Here is an 11,098-nt window from a genome sequence, read left to right as displayed (position 1 = left end):
GCCTTTGGACCATATGAAGCATGTGGTCTGGGGTTTGTCTTCTTCACTTGTGGTGTCATGACGACATTCACAGGAAGATTCTCCAAACACCTTTTCGGCACCCAGACTCTGTTCATAGGTGGCCCATTCCTGCAGTTAGTACCAATATACCTGGCAAACACTTCACCATTCTGATTCTTAAACAGTTTATAGTTTGCATCAAAGGATTCATCAATAACAATGGGATTAGCACAAGTGAAGCCAGATAGGGTGGATGGATCCACTGAAGGTTCCTTTGCAGCAACCCATGTGGTTTTGGGGTACTGCTCAGGTTTCCAGTAAGAGCCATCAGCATTCATTTTCCTTTCGAACCCAACACCCTCTTTCCTAGGGTTTCAGTTCAGGATCTGCCTTTTGAGGACATCACATAGTGTCTGATGCCCTTTGAGACTTTTGTACATCCATGTTTCAAGCAATGTCTTCAACCTAGCATTTTCATCAGCAATAGCAGTGGTATCCTCAGCAGAGGGGTTAGTTACCACATCAACAGTTGAAGATATTGCAATAGTAGCAGCAGTAGAACATCCAGCAACAGAAGTAGCGTTATCACGCTCAATGCATTTAAGACATGGTGGTTCAAATCCTTCCTGAGCGGAACTGATCTGTTTGGCGCGAAGTGACTCGTTTTCCTTTTGAAGATCTTCATGAGCCGCTCTCAATTTCTCAAGATCTTGCTTCCTTTGAAGATAATCATAGAAAAGCTTTTCATGAGTTGTTGAGAGCGTTTCATGACGACTTTCAAGTTCCTCATACTTAACATGAAGATTTTTTATGTCTTCAATTAAGGACTGAGATCGAGTCATTTCAGCGTCTAACAGGTCATCGCTTTTGTCTAACAGTTTTTGAATATGTTCCATAGCTTTCTGTTGTTCAGTTGCAATTTTAGCAAGTGTTTTGTAGCTAGGTTTGGAATCACAATCAGAGTCATCTTCACTGGATGTTTGATAGTGAGTAGTGCGTGTGTTTACCTTGGCACCGCATGCCATGAAGCAGTAGGTGGGAGCGGAATTGTCCTTGTTATTTGCATCGGCGTCGGTGATGAAGTCATTGTCTTCAGTGTTGAAGATGGACTTGGCAACGTATGCTGTAGCCAGACTTGCAATTCCAGAATCGGACTCCTCCTCAGACTCCACCTCCGCCTCCTCAGAAGCGGACTCCTCCTCTGAATCCATTTCCTTGCCAACAAACGCACGAGCCTTGCCATATGAGCTCTTCTTGTGTGATGAAGACTTTGAGGAAGACTTGGAAGAAGACTTTGAGTATTTCTTCTTCTTCTTGTCATCAGAATCATATTCCTTGCTCTTCTTCTTCTTCTCGTTCTCATTGTCCCACTGCGGACACTCAGAGATATAGTGACCAGGTTTCTTGCACTTGTGACATGTTCTCTTCTTGTAGTCATGAGCAGAAGCTTCATCATTCCTTGAGCTGGATCGTGAGGACTTTCTGAAGCCTTTCTTCTTGGTGAATTTCTGAAACTTCTTCACAAGCATAGCAAGCTCCTTTCCAATGTCTTCAGGATCATCTAAACTGCAATCAGATTCTTCTTCAGATGAGGAAACAACTTTTGCCTTCAAGGCACGAGTTCGCCCACAGTTGGGACCGTAGATGTCTCTTTTCTCAGAAAGCTAAAACTCATGTGTGTTGAGCCTTTCAAGTATGCCAGACGGATCGAGTGTCTTGAAGTCAGGGCGTTCTTGAATCATCAAGGCTAGGGTGTCAAACGAGCTGTCAAGTGATCTCAGGAGTGTCTTGACGACTTCATGCTTGGTGATCTCAGTAGCGCCGAGGGCTTGAAGCTCATTTGTGATGTCAGTGAGTCGATCAAACGTGAGCTGAACATTCTCATTGTCGTTTCTCTTGAAGCGGTTGAAGAGGTTGCGAAGGACACTGATTCTTTGATCTCTCTGGGTTGAGACGCCTTCGTTGAACTTGGAGAGCCAGTCCCAGACTAGCTTAGATGTTTCTAGAGCACTCACACGGCCATACTGCCCTTTGGTCAGACGACCATAGATGATGTTCTTGGCAGTGGAGTACAGTCGAACGAACTTCTTGACATCAGCAGCGGTGACACCTTCACCAGCCTTGGGGATGCCATTCTTGACGACATACCAGAGGTCGACATCAATGGCTTCAAGATGCATGCGCATCTTATTCTTCCAGTAGGGATATTCAGTTCCATCAAAGACTGGGAACGCAGCGGAGACTTTGATTATCTTTGTAGTCGACATAGCTAAAACTCCAGGTGGTTAAACCGAATCACACAGAACAAGGGAGTACCTTGCTCTGATGCCAATGGAAAGTGCTAGTGATTGACTAGAGGGGGGGTGAATAGGCGATTCTTAGGAAAGTCTTCAAAACATGGAAGTTTCGTAGACAAACGATAGAAATAAACCTATTACCATACAGCGGAAGGTAGACTACACTAGGAAAGACATAGTCAAGTATTCAATAAAGTGAAAGCACAAAGACTAATAGCAACTAGGCAGTATGGATCAGGATGGAAGATAGTATGAAGCCAATCAGATCAAGCAGTCGCTCAGTGAAGACAGAAGATAATGCAGACAGGCAATGACTTCACAAGGACCAACTGCAAATAAAGAGATGGGAAGGATAGAACCAGTAGCTCGTTGAAGACAATGATTTGTTGGACCAGTTCCAGTTGCTGTGACAACTGTACGTCTGGTTAGGGAGGCTGAGATTTAACTCAGAAGACCATGTCTTCACCTTATTCCCCTTGAGCTAAGGACACCCAGTCCTCGCCCAATCACTCTAGTAAGTCTTCAAGGTAGACTTCCAAACCTTCATAGACTTTGTTCACCGGCGATCCACAATGACTCTTGGATGCTCAGAACACGACGCCTAACCGGCCGGAGGATTCACAGTCCTCAAGTGTAATAAGTCTTTAGATCACACAGACAGGAAGACTTAAGTGATGCCTAACACTCTTTGGCTCTGGGTGTTCAGGGCTTTGTCCTTGCAAGGAATTCTCTCTCAAAGGCTTCGCGGTGGATTGCTCTCAAACGACAAAAGTCGTACACTAACTCTGAGCAGCCAACCGTTTATAGTTGTAGGGGGTGGGCTATTTATAGCCACTAGGCAACCCAACCTGATTTGTTCGAAATGACCCTGGGTCACTAAGGAATTGACACGTGTTCCAACGGTCAGATTTCAAACACACACGGCAACTTTACTTGGGCTACAAGCAAAGCTGACTTATCCAGCTCTGGATAAGATTTGCTCTCATTGTCTTCGCTCGAAGACATAGGATTTTGGTTAAGCATCACTTCAGTCATTCTGACTGGTTCACTTGGAGCCTACTTAACAGTACGGTGGTTCCTATGACTCAACAAAGAAGAAAAAGAACGACGAAACAACTAAGTCTTTGCGCTCCATAGTCTTCACGCGATGTCTTCTCTTGTCATAGTCTTCAATGTGAATGTCTTCACATACCACCTTTGACTTCAAAGTCTTCATACATTTTTAGGGGTCATCTCTGGTAGGAAAACCGAATCAATGAGGGACTTCTACCTGTGTTATCCTGCAATTCTCACAAACACATTAGTCCCTCAAGCAGGTTTGTCGTCAATACTCCAAAACCAACTAGGGGTGGCACTAGATGCACTTACATGCGCCATGGAGCAAAAATTGAAATTAAAAAAAGGTGGTACATATAGAGAGCGCTCATCGCCAAATTATGCATATAGTACTATTAAAAAAGCTAGTACATGCTTAATTGGGGTGCTAAATTCTATTAAACAAATACTAGTAGTATGTACATACTGAAGAGCTAAAGTAACGAGAAGAAACATAACATAGTTCTGCTAGGGGCTCAGCACAACACACCCCTCAAATTAAACTAAGCACACCTGAAATTAAACTATGCAACTAATCCGGTAGACACCGCATTAGAAGTTTAGAACCACCATGAGCAACGACACTGCCACCTTACTTGGAGTCCTCGTCTTCGTCCTTGTCCCTCTTCCTCTTGGACGATACTCCTTGGCTTGAACCGCACACTTGGTTGTTGCTCTTCATCCAACCCTTGTAGATATTGAAACAAAGGTAGCCATCCATTGCAGCGTAGTGGATGTGGTCTATATCTAGTACATTCCGCTGCCATGCATGACGATGAAACGTGTAATGAGGTTTCTCCAGTTTACGGTACGAAGGATGAACCATGGCTCCTGCCAGGGTCAGCATTGAAGGCTAACGAGAGGGCACCAGCCGATTCTTCTGGAGGTCGAAGGGATTGCCTACAACGAGGGCTATCCGACCCAGGACTTCTTTGTCGTTCTTAAAGTCTACAGTAACAAATTTCACCGTTTTGTCCTTGAGGAAGTTCTTAAAATTCTGGCACTCAACGTCGGCATGGCATATGTGGTAGACCAAGCAAACATTATGTACGCAAACCTGGATCACGGCGGGCTTCTTCCTATCTTCATCCTTTAGATCCTTCCCTCGTCCCAGGACTATAGTGTACTCAACATCTAGCCCAGCGACCCACTCATCATCTGAGTTTTCAAACATGCCTTTGAAGCGAGAAAGGCATCCTTTCACCGTCACGGAAGAACGGGTGTAGATGACGTCGAACTCATCGCCGGTGATGGTTCTAACCTTGTACTCACCGCCGGTCGTGGAGATTTGGGACGCCATGGATTTGGGAGGAGGGTTAGGATTAGTGGAACTGCCGTAATGTGAATGGATGAGATGACTAGGAGCGAACCGCCGTAGTATTGAAGGACGTGCAGGGACGAGTAGGAGCGCACTGCCAGCGTGCGGACGATAGGGTAGTGGCTTTCCATTCTCCCATGATACAGGCTTTCAAGAGCCCTTCGATCTGAGATCGAATGGTTGCATGGCGTGATTCTATACCTATGGGTGAATATCCTATCCTGGAGGGTTATTCTGCAAATTTTCAGCAACTTAGCATGCGACCGTCTAATCTCAGATCCAAGGGCTGTCAGCAGCCCGTATCATGGTTGCACCTACCACGACCGTCGCGTCGCTCGCGCGGTCGCGCCCTTGGAGATTTAACACGGTGTGTTAGGCTATCTGATGTTGGCATGTCATACATAGTCATTACTTAGTCACTCATACTACAACAAGGTTGGCTATAAGGATGGCTATAAGTGTATTTTTTACTCCTCTCTATCTCTTTCTTCATACTCCCTCCGTCCCATAATATAAGAACGTTTTTGACACTAGTGTAGTGCCAAAAACGTTCTTATATTATGGGACACAGGGAGTACTAGTATTTATTGCATTTGCCAAGGAGTGACCTCTTCCAATGAAATGGTGTTGCTAAGTTTGCTTCATTTAATTAGCTATAGTCTCAAAATTGTCTTTTCACCTAGGTACACGCGCTTAGCACCATTTCTTCCTTGGGTCACCAAACTAGTCTCTCTCTTCTTGATTAACTTGCCACATCAGACTTTATGCCTATGTGGCAAGCTTAAGCATATGTAGGAGCAAGCAAAAGTAAGTACAATAGTGCACTTTACATGGCATTTTTGCATATGTGGAGGAAAGAGAGGCAAGGAAAAATTGGAGAAGTGGGCTCTCATGCAAGAGCCAATCTCTACTACATGGTGGAGCATTGGGAGAGGCACCTGTATGGAGGTGGTCAGGAATCGAGAGACTCATGCCAGTCGTAGCGTCGCAGTTAAAATGATAATGGCACGTCAAATCACGGTGCCCCACCTATCCAGCAGTAACTCGCTGTCAAATCACACAGCCCTACGTTTCCAGCAGCCTACTCCCTCGTCTTCTCGTGTCTTCGTCGAACTGACTAGGCAGAACTGCCCCGCCTACCGCGTAGGAAAAGCCCTGCCCTCGACTTTTAAATACAACTACATCCACTTAAGAATTCAATGATATACTTTTTGTGACATAGTAACTCATATTTAGTTAGTCAAATGGATGACCTAGAACTACGTGCAGACCCTATAAACCGAGATGCCTAAAAATAAAAAAACCGAGACGGAGAGGGTAGTTCAGCACGTATCTTTTTAGATCAATATAGTCGGGATTCACCAAGGAGCAAAACCAAGTGGTAGGCTGCTCCTGTCGTGTTGGCGTAGCAACTCAAGCAGGGTCAGTCCACACACGAAATGGCGACACACTTAACAGGACCCCTTTGGCCGACATGTGGCTCATCCACCGTCTTGTTCCACATGCGATGCACCAAATTACAGTTCGGAGCAGCGGTTGGAATCGGAGGTACCCCGGTCGTAGCGCCGCAGTAGTAGAAAATGAGCGATGAGGGGTCAAATCACAAAGCCCCACCTTTCCCGCATTAAGCTAGACGAACGAAGCAACCATCATTTCACTCTAGGGCGCAAGAGCATAAAGAAAAGAGAAAACAATGATGCGTGCGGCAACTACCTAGGGCACCCTAGGGTAGGGGTCTCCACTACAGATCCTTTTTTTGAAAGCGCCTCCACTACAAATCGGCTTCTCCCTCGTCCTCTTGAAGAAAACCGATGATGAGTGCGGCGGTAGGGTTTGTAGGAGTACTACGGCGTGCGGGGTCACGTTGTAGTAAACGGGTTCAAGTCGACGCCTTAAATATGTGTGGGCCGCTTGGTTTTACGGGAACGAGGCGGCATTTTGGGTTCGGGGACTAGTGGAGATATAGTACGTACAAAAAATTGTGGACGTAGGTTCGACCGAAAGGCAATGATGCATGGGCCCTGCATTTTGATATACCCGGGGCCGCGTGAAATTTGCTACTCTACTCAAAACTAGTAAGGTACACATGTATTGAACGCATGAGATTTTGAAGCCAAATTATGAATAAATACACGTTATAGCATGTAAAGCTTTGAGTCATATATGCATGATGTAGATGTTCGTTTAGTTCTTATAGTTCATCTCATTCAAAATCAATTATTCTTATAAAAATGTTAAGATTCATGGGGTTGTGCATTGTAAATCATAAAGTAAAAAACTAATAATGGCAATTCATTTAGAAAAAAAATCAATTATGATACAGAAGATTCTAGAACAAAGGAGAAGTACTTGTGTTTTGAGGTTTGTGCATTATGCTTAAGTTCAACCATGGAGTCTTCTAAATTGTACATGTGGCAGATCTGGTGGAATGTTGATGATATCCAACGGCCAATAGTGCTCGGATTTGCCTATCTCTGCACTATCGGGTTAGCTTCATCCAGCGACCATCTTTCAAAGTTACTAGATCGTCGATGCGCGCGTTGCCGCGCCCGTCTATTTTGAATGTTGCATGAGAGTGTTAGAAATCTATGGACAAACTTAGAGTTTATGTTAGTTTATAAATATAATAATATGTTGATACAAGGTGATAGTGTCTCCCATGAAGCTGATAATAGCTAGTCCATTAATACATAAGGAATAATTTTGCACATCAATTGTAGCAGTGTCTTGTCGTGTGGGATAAATCTGTTTGCACATTATAAGCAATATTGATACATGTTTTTTTGGTCAATTTGAAAGAAAAAGACGTTACTATGGAGGATTGACTAAAGAGAAAATAAATTTGGTTATCAATGTTCTATTGCTTAAATCAACTTTGTTTCCCCATAATGAAGCATGTTTTTTTCTAATGTAAGATCACATTGGACAAATCAGATTCATAATGAAGCATGTTTTTTCTAATGTAAGATCACATTGGACAAATCAGATTCAAGGTCCCTGAATGGTTATAATGAGAACATAAATGGAAGGAGTAAGCTTTCAGATGATTGCACGTTCAAATCTGCCAAATACTTATGAGTACATAACTGAAGGAAGGGCATGTTCTTAGATTTGCTAAACGCGGCATTCTAAGGGCACAAATAACTTCAAGTACATGATGGCTTAATAATACTGGGACTATATGATCTAAAACATTACACATCCAATTCCTTTCACAGAATTCCAATCTTTCCTGACAATATACAAATTTTGGTTTCATAATTAGGTGGCAGCAAAAACATATGTTGGGTTAATAATAACTTCCAAGTGAAGAACTTGGGTCTAATTCTGTGAAAGGAATTGAACGTGGAAGGATCCTTGTACGCCTCGTGCTTAGTTGAACATTATCTTTAGGGTCGGTGGCTTGAAGGTTTCTTGCATAGGTTTTGTCACCACATGATATATCTACAAATAAAGTTGAGAAATGATCTGTGAAGGAAAAGGTGCAAGGTACAAAGCATGAGAGTATTCAATAGTTGGTACCTTTGAGGAGGAGTGAGTAGATTCATCGTGGTTCAACGTATCATCTAATGCATGCTCTATACTTTAAGCCATCCTTGGATGAGACTCATCCCCAGATTGATTCATCTACGTTTGAGTGCAAAGTAGACAAATATACATAAGGAGAGTGTTTTTTTTTTGAAAGATCCAGCGCTGCCGGCATTCATATATTAAGCAGGAAGCAATGGGAAAAGCAAACACATGGCGTAGATCCGAAGATCAAAGGGTCCAAAAAATGAAAAGTTACATTAGTCGATTCCTGCCGGTAGCTCAACAAAAGGTAGTTCTAAGCACTTTGCTCCAGCTTGGCGCCATAGTTGGACGGCTTGTCGGCTCGCCGCCACCATGTCAGCAGCCGGTGCATGTTTTGCCTTGAAAATGCATTGGTTTTGCTCCAGCCAGATTCCTCACAGCACCAGCGTAATACATAAGGAGAGTGTAGGCGTGGTACCTACGAGTAGGAATTGTTGAGTGTTCCAATATCTACTACAGACGTTCTATGTAAGCAGAGGGATGGCACGTAGCAGTCAGTTTAAATGGATGCAGAATTGTTAATGGCCAGTGGAAATTAATGATATTTATAAGATGTCAGTTGCTACTTAGCTACAAACATGTATATAAATAGAGGGATGGCATGTGAGCAGCGAGGTTAACTGATTGCATGATTATCAGTTGATGGATCCAAATTAAGGTTTTTATAGGATATCAATTACTACTATTTAGATGCTATGTGTAACTGAAGAGTAAATAACTACTCTCTCGTGCATGGTAGGGAGAAAATAGAAGAGAACTATTTAGATTTATGTGTAACTGAAGAGTAAATAACTTATTTCATTATCCATTCGTGTGCATGGTATGAGCAAATAGAGGACGCATTTCTGCCCCATTTTATTAGCTGGTGGTTCCATCGGTGATAATCTGGATGAAAATTCAATACTGTAAGTTAGAAAAAGCTGCGCATGAACATCCCAGAAGGGAAAGGCTGCATCTACATGGAAGGCGACAAAAACGTGAGCACATTGTGAAATACTATTAGTTTGTCAAGAACTGAGAAGTTTCAGTTTTAGGCATGGATCTGAGATCTCTTGGAGTGAAGTTCCTTGCAGCTTGATTCATATTCTGTTCGAATTCTAGAAAGAAACTCACCTTATGCTTGGAATGATGCAATGCCTGTACCTGTCTTGAAAATCCACATACATATGTAGAAATGTCCGCAAGATTATTGAGCTTTGCTCATTTGTGGATAGAAGCAGACCATATTGAGGCTTCACCCCTCCTCTAGAACAGTACGGCTACAAATTTTTTTCGCATTTTACTATAGTGTTCTAATTAACCTGTCACATGCAGCAGCAAATAGCACCATGTTATGAATAACACCAAAACATGTTACGTGAGCAATCGTATGCGGTAAAAACATATATGATAAAACATGAAGCGATAAGACATAACAGTACACGTGAAGTAATTAACTACCTGTTGGGAAGCCATTAGAGATTATCGGCCGAAGAATTTGGAATAAAAACTCGATACCATTCTCCAGTATCTGGTCAAATCAATTGACAACCTCCCAGTATTTATAATTACTGTACAAAATTTAGATTGGGAGGAAATAATGTAATCATCGGGTGGAAAAAGAAAATCATAAAGATAGAGGCCGCACCATGAGTCACCAAGGACGAAAGTCAGTCTGACGGGGGAAGAGGCGCATGAGTGCAGCTGGCAATGCTGCCGTCGCCATCTCCAGGTGTCGCCTGCTATTGCGAGGGGTGGGGGCGTGCAAGGTTGAAGGAACGGTATCACAGAACACTGGGTAGTGCTTCACCTTGTAATCAAGCAGAACCAGCGAAGAGCAAGCCCACCGCAAGCAAACTCCAACGAGCTAGAAAACCTGCAATCATTTGGGAACAAAAAGAGTAGTCTAAATAAGAACATGGATATGCACAAGTTTGGGGAAAGGAAGAGGTAGTAGGAAGTATGTCAGACAGGCCACGAACAGTCATGGTTGCGGGAGAAGATTTTGCAGGAGGGCTGGAGGGGAATTGACAAAGAGCAGCAAAACGGATCATATGGAGGCGCGTACAGTAAAGACATAGCTCTGAATTATTGGAGGACTCGAGCGGCACATACCATTACCAGTAATGGCGTGTAGAAACTGCAATTTAATTATGGAATCACCAACAAATGAAACTCGAATCGACAGCGCATGATTCAATGCTCGCGCCACAGCCTCGTGTCGGCGCCTGGGATTCCATGCCCCCCACCACCTGAACGCACTGCAGGCCACGGCGAAGGTCGGATCGCACGCATTGCGACGTCCGGCACGCGAGGGCTGCTCCGCTCCTCCGGTCGATCGATCGCACGCATCGGCTTGCCTCGGTCCCATCCCGCACCTCCGACGGATCCAATCGAGCAACGCACACCAGTCATCTAGACTGGATGGATTGAACGCGGTTACTCCGCTGCGCCTTGAATCAGGACTGGATGGATGGACGCGGTCGCTGCTCTCTGTATGCCTCGCATCCACTGGATCCCTTTAGCGAAGCCCAGTAGCGCTGGAATGGGCTGGCTGCTGGCCGGTGGCCCAGTGCACCAGAGGCCTTCGTTTCGGCCTCGGGAGCAGCAGCCCACAGAACAGCTGGTCCAGGTTTCACACAGTGCGGGACAGGTTGATTTAACGGCCACCAACGTCGAGACGATGAAAACGGACGCAGAAACGCAAATCGCTGAGAGAGCTCGCTTTAGGCTCAGTTTTACTGTCCTTAATTAGCACACTATATAGTTCTTGTGCTATAGTTGTATGTTTTGGAAAAAAGCTATCAGTGAGTTGCACTATCTATTTATGAATAGA

General features: G+C 44.0%; 1 long non-coding RNA gene across 3 annotated transcripts; it reads right to left on the bottom strand.

Moving 5' to 3' along the window:
* Window positions 1–7,770: 7,770 nt before the first annotated feature.
* On the bottom strand, window positions 7,771–10,738 carry LOC123061662 (uncharacterized). Of its 3 annotated transcripts, none has more exons than XR_006429214.1 (4): window positions 9,724–10,738; window positions 9,397–9,584; window positions 8,233–8,701; window positions 7,771–8,154 (listed from the first exon to the last, which is right to left on the bottom strand). It is a non-coding gene; the product is annotated as an uncharacterized lncRNA (long non-coding RNA). The 3 variants fall into 3 exon arrangements; XR_006429213.1 differs by having other exon boundaries at window positions 8,233–9,584; window positions 9,724–10,138; window positions 10,378–10,738; XR_006429212.1 differs by having other exon boundaries at window positions 8,233–9,584.
* Between the last annotated feature and the right edge of the window lie 360 nt (window positions 10,739–11,098).

The sequence above is a fragment of the Triticum aestivum genome, chromosome 3A (assembly GCF_018294505.1).
Source record: "Triticum aestivum cultivar Chinese Spring chromosome 3A, IWGSC CS RefSeq v2.1, whole genome shotgun sequence".
Classification (NCBI taxonomy): domain Eukaryota; kingdom Viridiplantae; phylum Streptophyta; class Magnoliopsida; order Poales; family Poaceae; genus Triticum; species Triticum aestivum.
Note: the sequence above shows the minus strand (reverse complement) of the source record. Positions and strands in the feature narration are given on the sequence as shown.